At 39.0% G+C, this 15,876-nt stretch overlaps 1 long non-coding RNA gene across 1 annotated transcript; it reads right to left on the bottom strand.

Moving 5' to 3' along the window:
- Positions 1-2,794: 2,794 nt before the first annotated feature.
- LOC138651437 (uncharacterized) lies at positions 2,795-14,328 on the bottom strand. The gene is made up of 3 exons (XR_011315488.1): positions 14,219-14,328; positions 12,664-12,909; positions 2,795-3,512 (listed from the first exon to the last, which is right to left on the bottom strand). It is a non-coding gene; the product is annotated as an uncharacterized lncRNA (long non-coding RNA).
- Positions 14,329-15,876: the final 1,548 nt, after the last annotated feature.

Below are 15,876 nucleotides of genomic sequence, written 5' to 3'. Positions count from 1 at the left end.
CCCTGGGCTGCGAACGCATCTATACTGTCTCCATATTTACTAGGTGTGATCTGCCAGCCCTAACACTTAGAGATCTAAAAACACCAGAAAAAGCAAAATTTCTGAAAACCAAAATTTGTGTTCCTCTCAAAATTTTGGCCACGATTGTATATGTTGTATGCAGTAACCAATCTCTATTCAGGTAGGTGTATAGTGTTACTATCATCTCTGTGAAAAAAAAGATGCTGTAAACAGGTTTAAATGTTGTAAAAGACATCTGACTTTCCAGTGTAATATATTGGACATTTTCAATTCACCAAATGGATGCTTTCAGCTTAGATTAAATAAAATAACTTCAGTCGATGTGACTCAATTTTTTTCTTAATGTGACCTCGGAATGACATCGGACTAGGACTTTTTTTATGCTTATAGATTTTGTCGTAAAGTTCACCTTGCCCCCAGAGTTGCTTTCCTCTGTGCATTAAACCTCATTTCTTAAAATAGCTGTGATCTGATGTCATTAAGAATGTCCTAATCGAATCAGTTCTAAAGACACTTTCATGGAGACATTTTTTTTTCATTTCTGACTACTCTCAGATACATTGCATTTTTTCTTCCTTGTAATATATTTTATCATTTATTTGATGTTTCTTAATGCAAGAATAATTAAAAAAAACAATGTTATACAGCAGCAAAGATAAAGGAGAAAAGGTGTTGTCTCCTTTTAAATGAGTCAAATTGCAAAAGTGCTTGTGAAAACAAACAATTTTGCAAATTATTTTTTATCAAAACCAACCTCTTTGTTTTTAAAGGGAACCTGTCACCCCCAAAATCATACATGAGCTGCAGCCACCGGCATCAGGGGCTTATCTACAGCATTCTGTAATGCTGTAGACAAGCCCCCAATGTAACCTGAAAGTTGAGAAATAAAGGTTAGATTATACTTACCCAGGGGCGGTCCGGCTGCGGTCCACGTCCGATGGGTGTCGTGGTCCGATCCAGCGCCTCCCATGTTCAAACGATGACGTCCTCTTCTTGTCTTCTTACCACTGCTCCGGCGCAGGCGTACTTTGTCTGCCCTGTTGAGGGCAGAGCAAAGTACTGCTGTAAATAAGCCCCTGATGCCGGTGGCCGCAGCTCATATGCAATTTTGGGGGTGACAGACTCCCTTTAAAAATGGAGGGATTTTCACTTTTATAGTTACTTATCATTGCCTAGGTTACTACTCACCTTTGCAGTCAAAGAGTACAGCACTTACAAGCGCTTTGCTTTGTAAGCGCTGCTCTGAAGTTGGCAAATATCGCACATGCTCAGAAGTATCGCATTTCATACCTGCGCGGTATGGTTTGCCCAACTGCAGGCAAAGCCGAAAAACAAGTGTCATGCGCCGGCACATAAACTTTCGGCTCATGTACCAGAACTACGTTTGCCGGCGCATGCGCTTTTCTGTTTTTCAGCTTTGCCCGCAGTTGGGCAAATCATACTGCGTAGGTGTAAAACGTGATATTTCTGAGCAGACGCGATATGTCGCATGGCAATGTGGATCGTTATCCAAGTCAGGAGGACGGCGAGCAGAAGTCGGGAGGAGGGTTGCATAGGCCTGCAACCACACCCATCGGACCGGGCTGAGAAGATTACCATACAGCGTGGGAGAAATTAATAAAGGTTTTCTGGGATATAGAAGGGGAGTCAGGGGGTTATATAAGGATTTAGAGAATGCAGCGCATACGCTGAATAAGGTGATGTTTTTAGTTGCTATGTCACAAAACTGGTGACAGATTCCCTTTAAAGGGAATTGGTTAGCAGGTTTTTGCTATTTAATCTGAAAACAGCATAATGTAAGAGCAGTATCCCTGATTACAGGGATGTATCACTTGCTAGTCTGTGTTTTGTTGTTTCTATACAATCAGTGTTTTATCAGCAGGAAATTATCACCAGAGGACAACTAGCTTTGCGCCTCCTAGTCCTACCACATCCCCAACACCGATTGGCCGCGTTCTGTCACTATATAATGTACACAGAGGCCAATCAATGGTGTGGGTGGGGTTATACACAGCTCAGCAACTGAGCTCTGATAGATCTGTAACAGAGAAAACTGTGATTCTATTATAACTGCTGCACTCAAAAGTTGGAATCAGAGTCTCTATCTCATCCTCATAACAAAAACCTGCTGACAGATTCCCTTTAAAGCACGTTTTAAACTTTTACCCATAACCAAAAGAATTTGAAGTTGCACAAACAATTCTAATATATTACAGAAAGGCAAGATAAGGGACTTTTCTTCATCTTACAGATTAACCCCCTTCTAGTGATAGCGGTTATAATTATTATAATTACTGTTAGTTTTTTTTTTCATCTGACGTTCTGTATTAATTATGTGACTTGACATTTGTTTTCATTAGAAAATAATCAACAATGCAAATTGCCTTTGATAACAGCAGGAGTCAAAAATAACATGATTCGTGGTGGGAATAAGAACAGATAAAGATGCTACTGTCGAGAAGTATCATTAGGTTTATTTTCATAGAACAATTAAAAGGCTCAGATGGCTTAAAGGGAACAGTAATTCCACTAATGTCTTGTAGGCAGCTCATGCTTCAGAGACCATGACATTTTAAGGGAGCACTGTTGACACTAAAGGATTAATTTAAATCATGAAACAATAAAAAAAAGCCAAACAAAACAGCCGTTTCGCAAACATTTAGCACATTAATTCTAAAAATGATTTTATTAAAAAGAATGTAAATTTTTTTTTTTTAAATCCAAAGATAAAATTAAAACAGCTGTCACTTAACTGTGATGTTTTCCTACTGAAGTTCTTTTATCCAAAGTAACATGTACATGTCTGTATTATGGCTCAATACTGGAGAAAGGTGAATAAATAACAAGGGAATTGAATTCTACTCAAATTTTACAAAATTATGCATTTACCAAAATGTGCATTTTTGCGTAACTCATTGATGCCTTTGGCCATTCTTTTTCTGAATCACACGGGGTCATCAAAATAGGTTCGCTGGAGTATAACCCTTCTAATTAATTAAGATTAAACTAAGTGCAACCTTCAAGTGCCATCTGATTCTGGAAGAAATTATACTCCAGTTAGGGACTGGAAAACATTTCTGGAGTAGTTATACATAAATTTTCATAAATTTGATGAGCCGGCCCCGTCACACCTAGGTTATTATTATTATTTATTTATATAGCACCATTGATTCCATGGTGCTGTACATGAGAAGGGGTGACATACAAGTTACAGATATCACATACAGTAAACTAACAATGACGGACTGATACAGAGGGGCGAGGACCCTGCCCTTGCGGGCTTACATTCTACAGGATTATTGGGAAGGAGACTGTAGGTTGAGGGTTGCAGGAGCTCCGATGGCGTTGAGGTGGCCATGTAGACAATACAGGTTGTAAGCTTCTTTGAAGAGGTGAGTTTTCAGGTTTCATTTGAAGAATCCAAATGTGGTGTATAACCGGACGTTGGGTTTCACCCAAATTGGAGTAGTTAACCGGGACTGGCATGGGAACTACAAAAGAGACAATATTTTAACGCAACTTCCAAGTTATTCAAAAATATTGTGACTTATTTAGGTGTTTTACTCCAGTATATAGTTCTCTAAGCCTTTTTTTGTAATTTCATTCACTTCTTCTTCCAAGAACACAAAAGTCAGAAAAATAACTATACTTTTTTTTTTAAATTTTATGTTTCACGATATTATTGTTTTAAAGATGTTGTCCAGTAGTATTGAAGGGTGTGTCTACTACTCAGACAACCCCCTCTGAATCCTTATTTCTCCCAGCCAAGTACAAATGTACACCTGCGGTTCCAGTGGCTTTCTAATAGTGTCAGCACTGGCTACCCCAATGCTCGAGTGATATAATAACCCCTGAGACTAATCAGTGCTGGCTTTACTGTCCCTTCTTGACACATCAAGACATCTGGAGGAAGTGAGAGCTGCAGTTGTTTTTTCACTACCTTTGGATGTCAATTATGTCCGTAGAAAAGGAGAGTGAAGGCAGCGTTGATTGGCCACAGGGATCACATGACATAACAATAGCCTGCGATCCTCGGGAGAGACTGTGCCAATACCACTGGAAGGACTCCAACTCCGGACATGAGTATAGGTGTTATTATTTTACTGGGAGGGGAATATAATGATTAGGAAGGGGTTGTCTGAGCAGTGGACAACCTCCTTAAGCATTGCCAGATATGGTGAAGCTTATGATCAAATTGATGATCAACTATGAAGCCTCTCAACTGTGGGGAGGCCACTAGAGAAAAGAAATTATGGCTCGTCAAATCATTGGCCACTTGTCAAACAAAAGGACAACCCAAGTTCCCCCCGTTCCAACAGTATTTCTTGATTCAGATTTTTAGAAAGGGGACTCAAGTTTTGGATCTAACATGTCATTATGTCCCAATGAATTATATTCATACTTTTGCCCCTAAATAAGTGTCACCTTGGTATCCAATAAATTTCCAAGTATGAACATAGTTCCACCCTCCACCATCCATAAATCTAGCAAACAACTTATTATTTTCTGAGAAGTGAATAAATATTTATATAATTACCAGAAATGTTAGATACCAATGTACTTAAGAAACTAAGTTTTGGGCATCCCTGCCATGAAATAATTAGCCAGCTGCAAGGGAGAAAATCTGCATAGATAAACACGCAATTACTTAAGTTATCATGAAAGATGACTTTGATGAATCAACCGGTGCTATATTTGCTTCTGCATAATTCCTCTGCGCTGCATGGAAAAAGTTCTTTGGGAATCTTGGCAAACATAAAGCACGCTGTCTAAAAAAAACTCAATTGAGAAAAAGGAAGACTAATATTATAAAAATATTGTTTTGATGTAATGATCAAAGCATCTATCTCGGATGTTTTTATTTCATCATGACAAAAAAAATGTAAACTTACAGAGGTTGGCCACTATATTCTTTTACTCATTGCCTTTTAGATAAGCCATCAATATCTCATTGGCATTGGCTGGGGAGCGACACCTGGTAAGCCCAACAGTTGTTACTGGAGCCAGGTAGTAAAAGAAAAGAGCGGTTCCCTCAAGACTATAGTAGTTGTGTCCGGGTAGCAGAGATCTAAATTTTTAGTGGGTGGATCTTCAGTAATAGATCGTGACCACTCTAGAATGTATGAAGCTTCTGTGTTACGGCAACATCTGAGAACGTCCGTCTGCCACCGGCACCAGTAAAGCAAATCATTGACATTGGCGCCAAATGTTGCATTCTCACCAATCAAATATTGATGGCCTATCTTGGGGATAGGCCATCAATAAAAAAGTAGTGGCCAACCCATTTAAGATAGCCCAACAGTCAGATGATCGTCTTAGACCTCCTTCACATTAACTCTTACTGCTGGGGGATATGTTCCAAATCGAAGATTTGGTCGAGTCACCCAAAATTTGATTCAGATAGATTTACTCTATTCAGAGGGGAAATTCAATTCTCAATTATATAAATTCAGTGCAAATTTAAAAAAAATTTACTCTGTCTTAAACCATCTCTTCCCTGTCCTTCCCATACCTGTCCAACACTCCGTTTACTTCTTCTACAGTTATCCTCCTGTTCCAATCTTCCAAAGGGAGATTAAAGTTTGCAATGGCCATTTTATTTGGCCCATAGAACAAGCTCTCATGAATTAACTACTTTGATACCTAAAACTTCTATTTAATTTTCAGTTATTTCTAAATTTTAGCTAGAGGTGCACCAAGTTTGAAGTTCTAAAGTAAATGTGCCACACTGTGCAAATTATGTCGACATGCTATGCGAATGCCACGTTGCATCATTTATAGGTACTGCTAGATCCACGACTTACAAAAAGTATGTTAGAAAAAATATTAAGGAGTATGACTTCAGGATCAGACTACATGGGGTTTGTTTGTAGTCTGTAACTATGGAGACGCACTGCAGCTGTACACATTTACAGAATATGTATTGTTCTTTGTAAATCTAATATTTTCTCAATTTTAGACTCATCAGACTACTATAAAAGGTTGTAAGGAGGAAAGTTTAGGCTTTAATAACCTTAGTCAAAAATTTTCAAAAAATTTGGTTATTATTCTAGGAGCATCCATGCCTGTTCATCAACATCGCAAGTGGCTGGTGAACAATGGAGCCAATGATTTTGACTCTAGTTTATTTTCTGTGCTACTTTGAAGTCATGTTGCAGTTCTTGTGTAGCCCTTTATGGTCAAATGAAGGTCATCAATGTGATTCTGATTTTTTTTTTTTATTGTTTTCCCTAAGTTTAACGCATCATTCCAGCACAAATGCACAACGCAGCCCTGGGCGTACAAATGCCTTTTAAAAGAGACTAATTGTCCTATGTCTATAATTTGGATTGTTCTCCTGAGAGCTGCAAAATTCTACTGTATCAGACACATAATAATTTGTGCAGCAACTAATGGCTCATGAGAGTACCTGTCGTCTTTTTCCCCCTACGCTGTATAATTGAAGATTGTAATGAAAAATGGCTCCTTTGAAAATAAGATCAGAAATTGATGTAAAAGCTATTGATGTACCTTTAGACTGTATCTCACTGCATACAGAGAAAGGAATAAAAAAAAGCATCCTGCATTGGTGGAGTGCTCGTAACATGATACATTGATGCAGTGGAAAGTCTGGCAGCAGATACCGCATAATAAAATATCTTTATCTCAACCTTTGTTGTTTGATTATGGACCAAAACTTTGTAGAAACTTATATATATATATATATATATATATATATATATATGTATATATATATATATAGTGCCTTGCGAAAGTATTCGGCCCCCTAGAACTTTTCAACCTTTTCAAACATTTCATGCTTCAAACATAAAGATACCAAAAGTAAATTTTTGGTGAAGAATCAACAAGTGGAACACAATTGTGAAGTTGAACGAAATTTATTGGTTATTTTAAATTTTTGTGGAAATTCAAAAACTGAAAAGTTGAGCGTGCAATATTATTCTGCCCCTTTACTTTCAGTGCAGCAAACTCACTCCAGAAGTTCATTGTGGATCTCTGAATGATCCAATGTTGTCCTAAATGCCTAATGATGATAAATATAATCCACCTGTGTGTAATCAAGTCTCCGTATAAATGTACCCGCTCTGTGATAGTCTCAGGGTTCTGTTTGAAGCACAGAGAGCATCATGAAGACCAAGGAACACAACAGGCACGTCCGTGATACTGTTGTGGAGAAGTTTGAAGCCGGATTTGGATACAAAATGATTTCCAAAACTTTAAACATCCCAAGGAGCACTGTGCAAGCGATCATATTGAAATGGAAGGAGCATCATACCACTGCAAATCTACCAAGACCCGGCCGTCCTTCTAAACTTTCATCTCAAACAAGGAGAAGACTCATCAGAGATGCAGCCAAGAGGACCAAAATCAAACTTTTTGGCAACAATGCCAAATGATATGTTTTGCGTAAAGGCAACACAGCTCATCACCCTGAACACACCATCCCCACTGTCAAACATGGTGGTGGCAGCATCAAGGTTTGGGCCTGCTTTTCTTCAGCAGGGACAGAGAAGATTGTTAAAATCGATGGGAAGATGGATGGAGCCAAATGCAGGACCATTGTTGAAGAAAACCTGTTGGAGTCTGCAAAAGACCTGAGACTAGGACTGAGATTTGTTTACTTGGTTCACAAGTAAACATATCCAGTTGTTAGAATGGCCAAGTCAAAGTCCAGACCTCAGTCCAATCGAGAATCTGTGGAATGAGCTGAAAACTGCTGTTCACAAACCATCCCCACCAAACCTCACTGAGCACGAGCTGTTTGCCAAGGAAGAATGGGCAAGAATTTCAGTCTCTTGATGTACAAAACTGATAGAGCCATACCCCAAGCGACTTGCAGCTGTTATCGCAGCCGCGGGGGGGCGCAACAAAGTATTAAATTAAAGGGGCCGAATAATATTGCACGCCCCACTTTTCTTTTTTTGAATTTCCACAAAAATGTTAAATAACCAATAAATTTCGTTCACCTTCACAATTGTGTTCCACTTGTTGTTGACTCTTCACCAAAAATTTACATTTGGTATCTTTATGTTTGAAGCATGATATGTGGGAAAAGGTTGAAAAGTTCTAGGGGGCCGAATACTTTCGCAAGGCACTATATATATATATATATAGAGGATTTCATAGAAATCCTAAAACCCAAGATTATATCAGACTTTTTAGGAAAAAACCCTCTTGAAAGGAACCTGTTTTTTTTCTTCATATACTTACAGCAAACACCTTTAGGGTCTTTTATACAGCATCCTGCATTGTTGTAAAAAAGTCCCCAATCAGGTCTGCAGATCTCAAAAACTAGTTTATATTTATACTTACAGACGGGGTGGTCCAGTCCGATGGGTGTCTCTGGTCTTTATGCGGTGCCCCCTCTTTTCTTGCAAGAGCAAAGCAAAGAACTTCTGGGTAGGGTTGAGCGACTTTTAGTTTTTTAGGGTCGAGTCGGGTTTCACGAAACCCGACTTTCTCAAAAGTCGGGTCGAGTGAAATCGGCCTATCCTATTGAAAAGTCGGGGTCGGGGATCGGCCAAAACTCGAAATCGAAATGAAAGTCTATGGGTTTTGTTTTTTTTTACATTTCCTTCAGGGCGATATAGCTTTAAAGCCGGTAATTCAATTACCGGCTTTTCATTTCTCCTGCCAAAACCCGACATGATATGAGACATGGTTTACATACAGTAAACCATGTCATATTCCCATTTTGTTTTGCATATTCCACACTACTAATGTTAGTAGTGTGTATATGCAAAATTTCAGCGCTCTAGCTCTTAAATGCAAGGGTTAAATCGCGGAAAAAATTGGTGTGGGCTCCTGCGCAATTTTCTCCACCAGAGTAGTAAAGTCAGTGACTGAGGGCAGATATTAATAGCCTGGAGAGGGTCCACGGTTATTGCCCCCCCCGGCTAAAAACACCTGCCCCCAGCCACCCCAGAAAAGGCACATCTGGAAGATGCGCCTATTCTGGCACTTGGCCAGTCTCTTCCCATTCCCGTGTAGCGGTGGGATATGGGGTAATGAAGGGTTAATGCCACCTTGCTATTGTAAGGTGACATTAAACCAGATTAATAATGGAGAGGCGTCAATTATGACACCTAGCCATTATTAATCCAATTGTATGGAAGAGTTAAAAAAAACACAAACACATTATTAAAAAGTCTTTTAATGAAATAAACACACCGTTTGTTTTAATATTTTATTGTACGCTCAATCCACTGGCTGAAGACCCTTGTTCTGTAACAAATAAAAAATAATAAACCAACAATATACATACCTTCCATAGATCTGTAACGTCCCACGTTGTAAATCAATCTGAAGGGGTTAAAATATTTTACAGCCAGGAGCTCTGCTAATGCAGCGCTGCTCCTGGCTGTAAATCCCCGGGGAATGAAAGTAATGTCGGTCAATGACCTATATTTACCTTCATTCGCGGTGATGCGCCCCCTGCTGGATGTCCCTGGAGCATGGGAAAAGTTCCCAGGCTCGAGGTCATATGAGGACATCCAGCAGGGGGCGCATCACCGTGAATGAAGGTAACTACAGGTCATTGACCTACATTACCTTCATTCCCCGGGGTTTTACAGCCCTGGCTGTAAAATATTTTAACCCCTTCAGATGGATTTACAACGTGGGACGTTGCAGATCTACAGAAGGTATGTATATTGTTGGTTTATTATTTTTTATTTGTTACAGAGCGAGGGTCTTCAGGTGGATTGGCAGTACAATAAAATATTAAAACAACCTGTGTCTTTATTTCATTAAAATACTTTTTAATAATGTGTGTGTGTTTTTTTTAACCATTTAATGCAATTGGATTAATAATGGATAGGTGTCAGAATTGACGCCTTTCCATTATTAATCTGGCTTAATGTCACCTTACAATACCAAGGTGACATTAACCGTTCATTATCCCATATCCCACCGCTACACAGGAGTGGGAAGAGAGTGGCCAAGTGCCAGAATAGGCGCATCTTCCAGATGTGCCTTTTCTGGGGTGGCTGGGGGCAGATGTTTTTAGCCAGGGGGGGCCAAAAACCATGGACCCTCTCCAGGCTATTAATATCTGCCCTCAGTCACTGGCTTTACTACTCTGGCGGAGAAAATTGCGCGGGAGCCCACGCCAATTTTTTCAGCGATTTAACCCTTAAATTGCCTTTAACCCTTAAATTTAATAGCTTTCAGCAATTTAAGGGTTAAATCGCTGAAAAAATTGGCGTGGGCTCCCGCGCAATTTTCTCCGCTAGAGTAGTAAAGTCAGTGACTGAGGGCAGATATTAATATTATCAATGACGTCGCGGTCACGCGACCGCTCACGTGACTGCTCATGTGACCGCAACGTCATCAAAGGTCCTTCACTCACTGCATTCTTAGGAACGGAGGCTGCCGGTTGCAGCGCTTATAGCCAGGGGTCGTCGGAGGGGTGAGTATATCCATATTTTTTATTTTTATTCTTTATTTTTTACATGAATATGGATCCCAGGGCCTGAAGGAGAGTTTCCTCTCCTCCAGACCCTGGGAACCATACGCACTGCACACGCCGAAGATGACTAGGAACTTATAGGAACTTCCGATTCCGATTTCCGATATCGCAAAAATATCGGAACTTGGTATCGGAATTCCGATACAGCAAATATCGGCCAATACCCAACATTTGCAGTATCGGAATGCTCAACACTAGTGGTGGCCGTACTTTATATGGGAAAATCAATAGTGTCAAGTCAATAGTGTCTAAAGCATGGAATACCACCTTTCCAGAGTTTATATTACATTTTCATGAAAACTACTTTTTATGTTTTTTCAGATGACCCTCACTGTTTGGGGTAGAGGGGTTTTAGTTGGCATTAAAGGGGTTTTGCATGTAGATAGAAGATTGATTGTAGGTTGAACGCCTAGTGATGATAACAATTTTCTATAATTTATAAATCTGATAATGTGGGAAGAAAAATATCAGACATTTTTGAGTTAGATCTTGAAGACTGTATTTAATATGATTTCTTTCATTATAAAGATTTAGATTTACCTTGTAAGTCAGCATTAATCTCGTACATTCGCTGACCTTATAGACGCAAGTTGCCATTAACATTTGTCGTTTGTCAAATAAAGAATTGTTGGGCTTTTAAAGATCAAAGTGAAATAAAAAGAATGATTTTCTGCAATTCTCTAAATCCCTGGGGATTTTTATCAACAAAATTAAAAAAAAAAAAAAAGTGTCTGAAAATGAAAAAATATTAAAATTCCTGCTTTGTAACAGGAAGATGAAAACAAAAATATGACTGGTAATAAAGATCGGGAAGGTTCCCGGCATTGTCAGAGAGTTCTACCACCTGCTAGTACAATAATAATATTGCTTAAAATGACTATTTATCAAAACTAATATCATACTTTAATCAGAATTTGCTGATGGAAAGGATTTAAAAAAAATGATATACCTGTTATGGAAAATATGGGTAGTGTAATATTAATATCAAAATTAATGAGGCATGCCAGGAGAGTCATGTTAGTTGAAATTGTAAATTGAACTGTAAAAGCTGAACTTATTAACGTATGTACCTCTGTATCGGTGGACTCTGGGGGTAAACGAGCACTAAAGGGGTCCATTTCTCACCCTAATGTGGTCAGTTTTTCCCTCTGTACGGGCAGTGCAACATGAGCAAACATAGGAAATGGTAATCAATCCAATAATAAAATGTATAGTAACATACAACAATAAATAAAATATAACAAGAATGTAATAAGAATAATAAATCACATTCATGATAAAAAGATAACGGCATAGAACATTAAAAGGGTGTTGACTACTTGCACATATTTCTTTTACTGCTAGTTTTGTGTTAAAATGCTAAACTTAAGCATCTTTTTAAAAATAAGTTTGATCAATAATTTGTTTGCAATGATGATGTTGTAGAGTCTGTGTAACTCTTGCACATAGCTGCCTGTACTGTTGCTGACAGACGTAACATCCCTCTCTCTGCTATGCGGACAGGGTTCCTCTTTGTACAGGCAGTGCAACACGAACAAACATTGGGAACGGGAATCACCCCAATAATGAACTGTACACTAACAGTAAAAATCTAATAAGAATGTACTAAGAATAATAAATTCGACAAATGAATAACTGAATTCATGTGAGTGCAGTAAAAAGAGAAAGACGTAGCAAATGAAAAGAGTATGGGCAACTTGTACTGAATCTTTTTTCTCTTATTCTTCTGGCAAAATTATAAAATGTTGCTTTTTTATGTCTCTTATAATTTAAGGAAATGTGTTCTAAGATTGAAATAGTCTGAATAGTTTAAAGTTTGAAATGCCCATATATATATATATATATATATATATATATATATATATATATATACTTGCACATTTTTTTTATTTTTTATTATTTTATTTATTGCTTTTTTAGTATTACTTTTTTAATGTTCAGAAGGTTCCTGTCAGCTGTCCGCCGGTAGGTGAAACCATATTAATGTATTAGAAAACACATTCACAGGGATCCCACTACTCAGAAAGCAAAATATTTCATCACTTTGATTGAGATTTATAGCAAGGAGATATTTTGGTGACAGACGATCCTTAAAGAAGCCCTCCTCCCATCAAATTTTTTATCCTCTTCATATATTGCAGTCATCATATTATATAGCACTGTGTACTTACAATTGCTCATTTTGACTTTCTCTTCAGCTATTTCTTCCATTTTCTCTGCTCCATGTAGAAACAGGAAGTCGCTTTTTACTCCATGAGTCATCCCATTCTTCAACTCCTGACCCAGCTGCTCGCTCCTCCCCTGCCAGGAATGTTTGCATTGGTTCATGACTCTTGTAGGGAAAAGAGACTTCTTGCTGTTACATACAGCTTAGAAGGATTCAGCTAGTCTGTTTTTAATCACGTGATGTCATAGACCTAATGGAAAAGAGAAGAATTAGCTGGGTAACATAGTAACATAGTAACATAGTTAGTAAGGCCGAAAAAAGACATTTGTCCATCCAGTTCAGCCTATAATAGAATGGCAAAATGAGCAATTGTAAGTACTGTGAAAAAGTCACTGGTAAAGTGCTGTAGGGGAGATATATTTCACTATGCTTAATGGCCTCAGTGATATAAAACCCATAGATTTTCCTCCAGTACACTAACCACTAATTTACATAATGGGCTGGGTTTTATGTGGACAACCATAGAGTGGGTGGGAGGTTGTCCACCTTATCTCCAACCCCAGGGTGTGGTCTGGGGCTTAAATAGCTGACTTCCGCAGGCAGTCAGCGTTTGGTAGGATTGGAGAGTGGAGCTCCAGTACGTTGTGTCCTGTGAAGGAAAACTGAATCTTTGGATTCTTATGTCTCCTGAGCTGGGCGGACTTCCCACACATGAATGGACTGTGTTATATTATTTTGTCTTATTTTTCTGTTTTGCCCTGAGGGGCCATGTTTACTTTGTCATCACCGTGGTTTATGCAGCATGTCTATAATTAAACTGTGAAAGGATGTAAAGATATCGTGTTCGTGTGCCTACCTCCATGTCGGCTGAGTGAGCCACTCTACCACAGTACACAGTGCTATATAATATGATGATCGCAATATATTAAAAGGATAAAAACTTTGATGGGGAGGAGGGCTTCTTTAAAAACCCTGCTGTTGTATTCGGTCAAAAACGACCGACCTTGAACTTCAATATTCTTTAAAATATTCAAGATGTGGCTCTGAAACCCGTGGCCGACCGACCCATCCTCATTTATGTCAATCAACCACAAGTTTCAGAACCGCATCTTGAACACCCCCAAAACTACCAGAGTTCAAAATCGGTCTCCCCAGACCGAAGACAACAGCAGGGTTAAAGATTCACGTTGTCTAGTAAACCCATGAAAGAAACATCCTTTGAAGTCAGTTACTGAATTCTGAATTAAATCCTTTGTGACCTGGCTCCAGCCCATCTTTGCCCAGTCGTAGAAACAGAAGCAACTTTGGGATAAATAGAAGTCTACGGTGCCAAGAAAGAAATCGGGACAACCAAGTAATAGCCGCCATACCAAGACATCCTTGAAATTCAATTACTGCACTAACGCGAGAAGCTTTCATGCCTGAGTCAGAGACAGAGGTTAAGATGGATACACACATCTGTTCCTTGTTGCTTTCTGCTTGACATTTTTTACATCCATTACGAGACATAGCCGTATCACAGCCTTTGAAGATATTAAGAAATACAATGCCTGACTCACCAATGTAAAATGTGAAGATGTGCTTCTGGTCTACTGTCAGCTTAGCGGATGATTCGTTTTTTTTGTGATAGTGTGGAAATGTCGCTCCTTTGTCTAAACTGTCATTTTGGATTGGCTTCCCTTTCTTGCGGTGCTCCACATGCTTTGAAAGAAAAGACCAGACTCACAAGTGATCGTCTTTTAAAGAAGCTAAAAGATATCCGGAAGGAGATGAAATGCTTGTCTGGAGAAATATTATTGTGGATTCATGAAGCGTAAGCTTGATACTAGGTAAATAAGTCACGATATTCATTACAAACTTCCAGAAAAATGTAACCTTTACACAAAATAAATGCACATTGTGTATCTCTACTATTGGGCACAGTTATTAGGAAACTATCTCGCGTTTTAGTGTCACACAGCAGAATACACATTTGGATAACGGAGAGAAAGACAAGTTCAGACATTCCTTCCTGTCCGCAAATGGACAGTCCATGGCTGAGAAAATCAGCCTTGAATCTTTAGGTAAATTAGGCTGCAAGTGCACTGAGAGTGGGTGTATTCACAGCAAGTCGTTAAGTTTTCTGCATTATTCCCCTCCTAACTCCACCAATATGTACTTGATTATTGAGATTGGAAATTGTCTCTTCAGAGAGGAAGAGGCTTTGAACAGTAGTGCCACCTATTCAAAGTAGCAATCCTAAAAGTCAATATCGACTCCTTGATGAGCCTTGGCCACATAACTGAGGACAAAAGCCAAAACCAGAATCTCAATTTGTAGACCTGTGTTTTGGGGTGCTTCTCCCCCTCAGCGCAAACATGAAACACGATATGGCTGTATGAGATGCCTCTGACTAGGGTCTAAGGGGTAATGTGTCTTCTTGTGGGGTGCAACATGCCAGTATAAGGAGACTTAAAGGACTTCCAATGCTGCTCTGAGAAATTAAATATGCAAATTTTCTCTTCAGAGAGGAAAAGGACTTGAACTCTTACGACATCTATTGGAAGTGGCAATCCTAAAAGTCAATTTCGGCCCTTTAACGATCCTTGGCCCATGACTTAGGATAGGAGGCCAAACCAGAATCTCAATTTTCAGACATGTGTTTTGGGGTGTTGCCCCTCATCAGTGCAAAGCATGAGATCTGTTTTGTCTTAATGAGAGGTCTCACCGATAAATCGCTGCTGTTGGGAGAAAAATCTCATGCATGTGCCTTGAGTTCCCCACTAGTACCCCTTCTTTTTTAAATAAAGACATTGCATATAAACTGCACTGTCATCAATCAAGCACATGGGTTCGGTGCTAATTTTGAATAATCTGAGGGACCAATAAACCCAGGGGTGTGACTACAATAGCGACAGGGGTTGCAAGTACACCTGGACCCTGGAGCCTAAGGGGTCTAAAAAGTCCAATTGGCCAATAGGAAAAGACCTACTGTATACTATTTCAGACTTTTTTTTACATTAACAACAGATGAAAATCCCTTTAAAAAGGAAACTTGTCATGTCCCCAAATGCAACTAACCTTTAAATCTATCTAGTTATTTGAAGAAAATTAACTTTTTTCCTCTTGGTAGCCGCCAACTTTCAGTCATATAGCTGTACGCACAGTGGCTACAGTTATAGCTTACATCGTTGTGAGTAGTTACTGTAAGCCTGCCCCAGGCCTTTGATTGAAAGCT

Source organism: Ranitomeya imitator, chromosome 10 (assembly GCF_032444005.1).
Source record: "Ranitomeya imitator isolate aRanImi1 chromosome 10, aRanImi1.pri, whole genome shotgun sequence".
Taxonomy (NCBI): domain Eukaryota; kingdom Metazoa; phylum Chordata; class Amphibia; order Anura; family Dendrobatidae; genus Ranitomeya; species Ranitomeya imitator.
The sequence above is the reverse complement of the archived record's forward strand: the minus strand, read 5'-3'. Positions and strand labels throughout refer to the sequence as shown.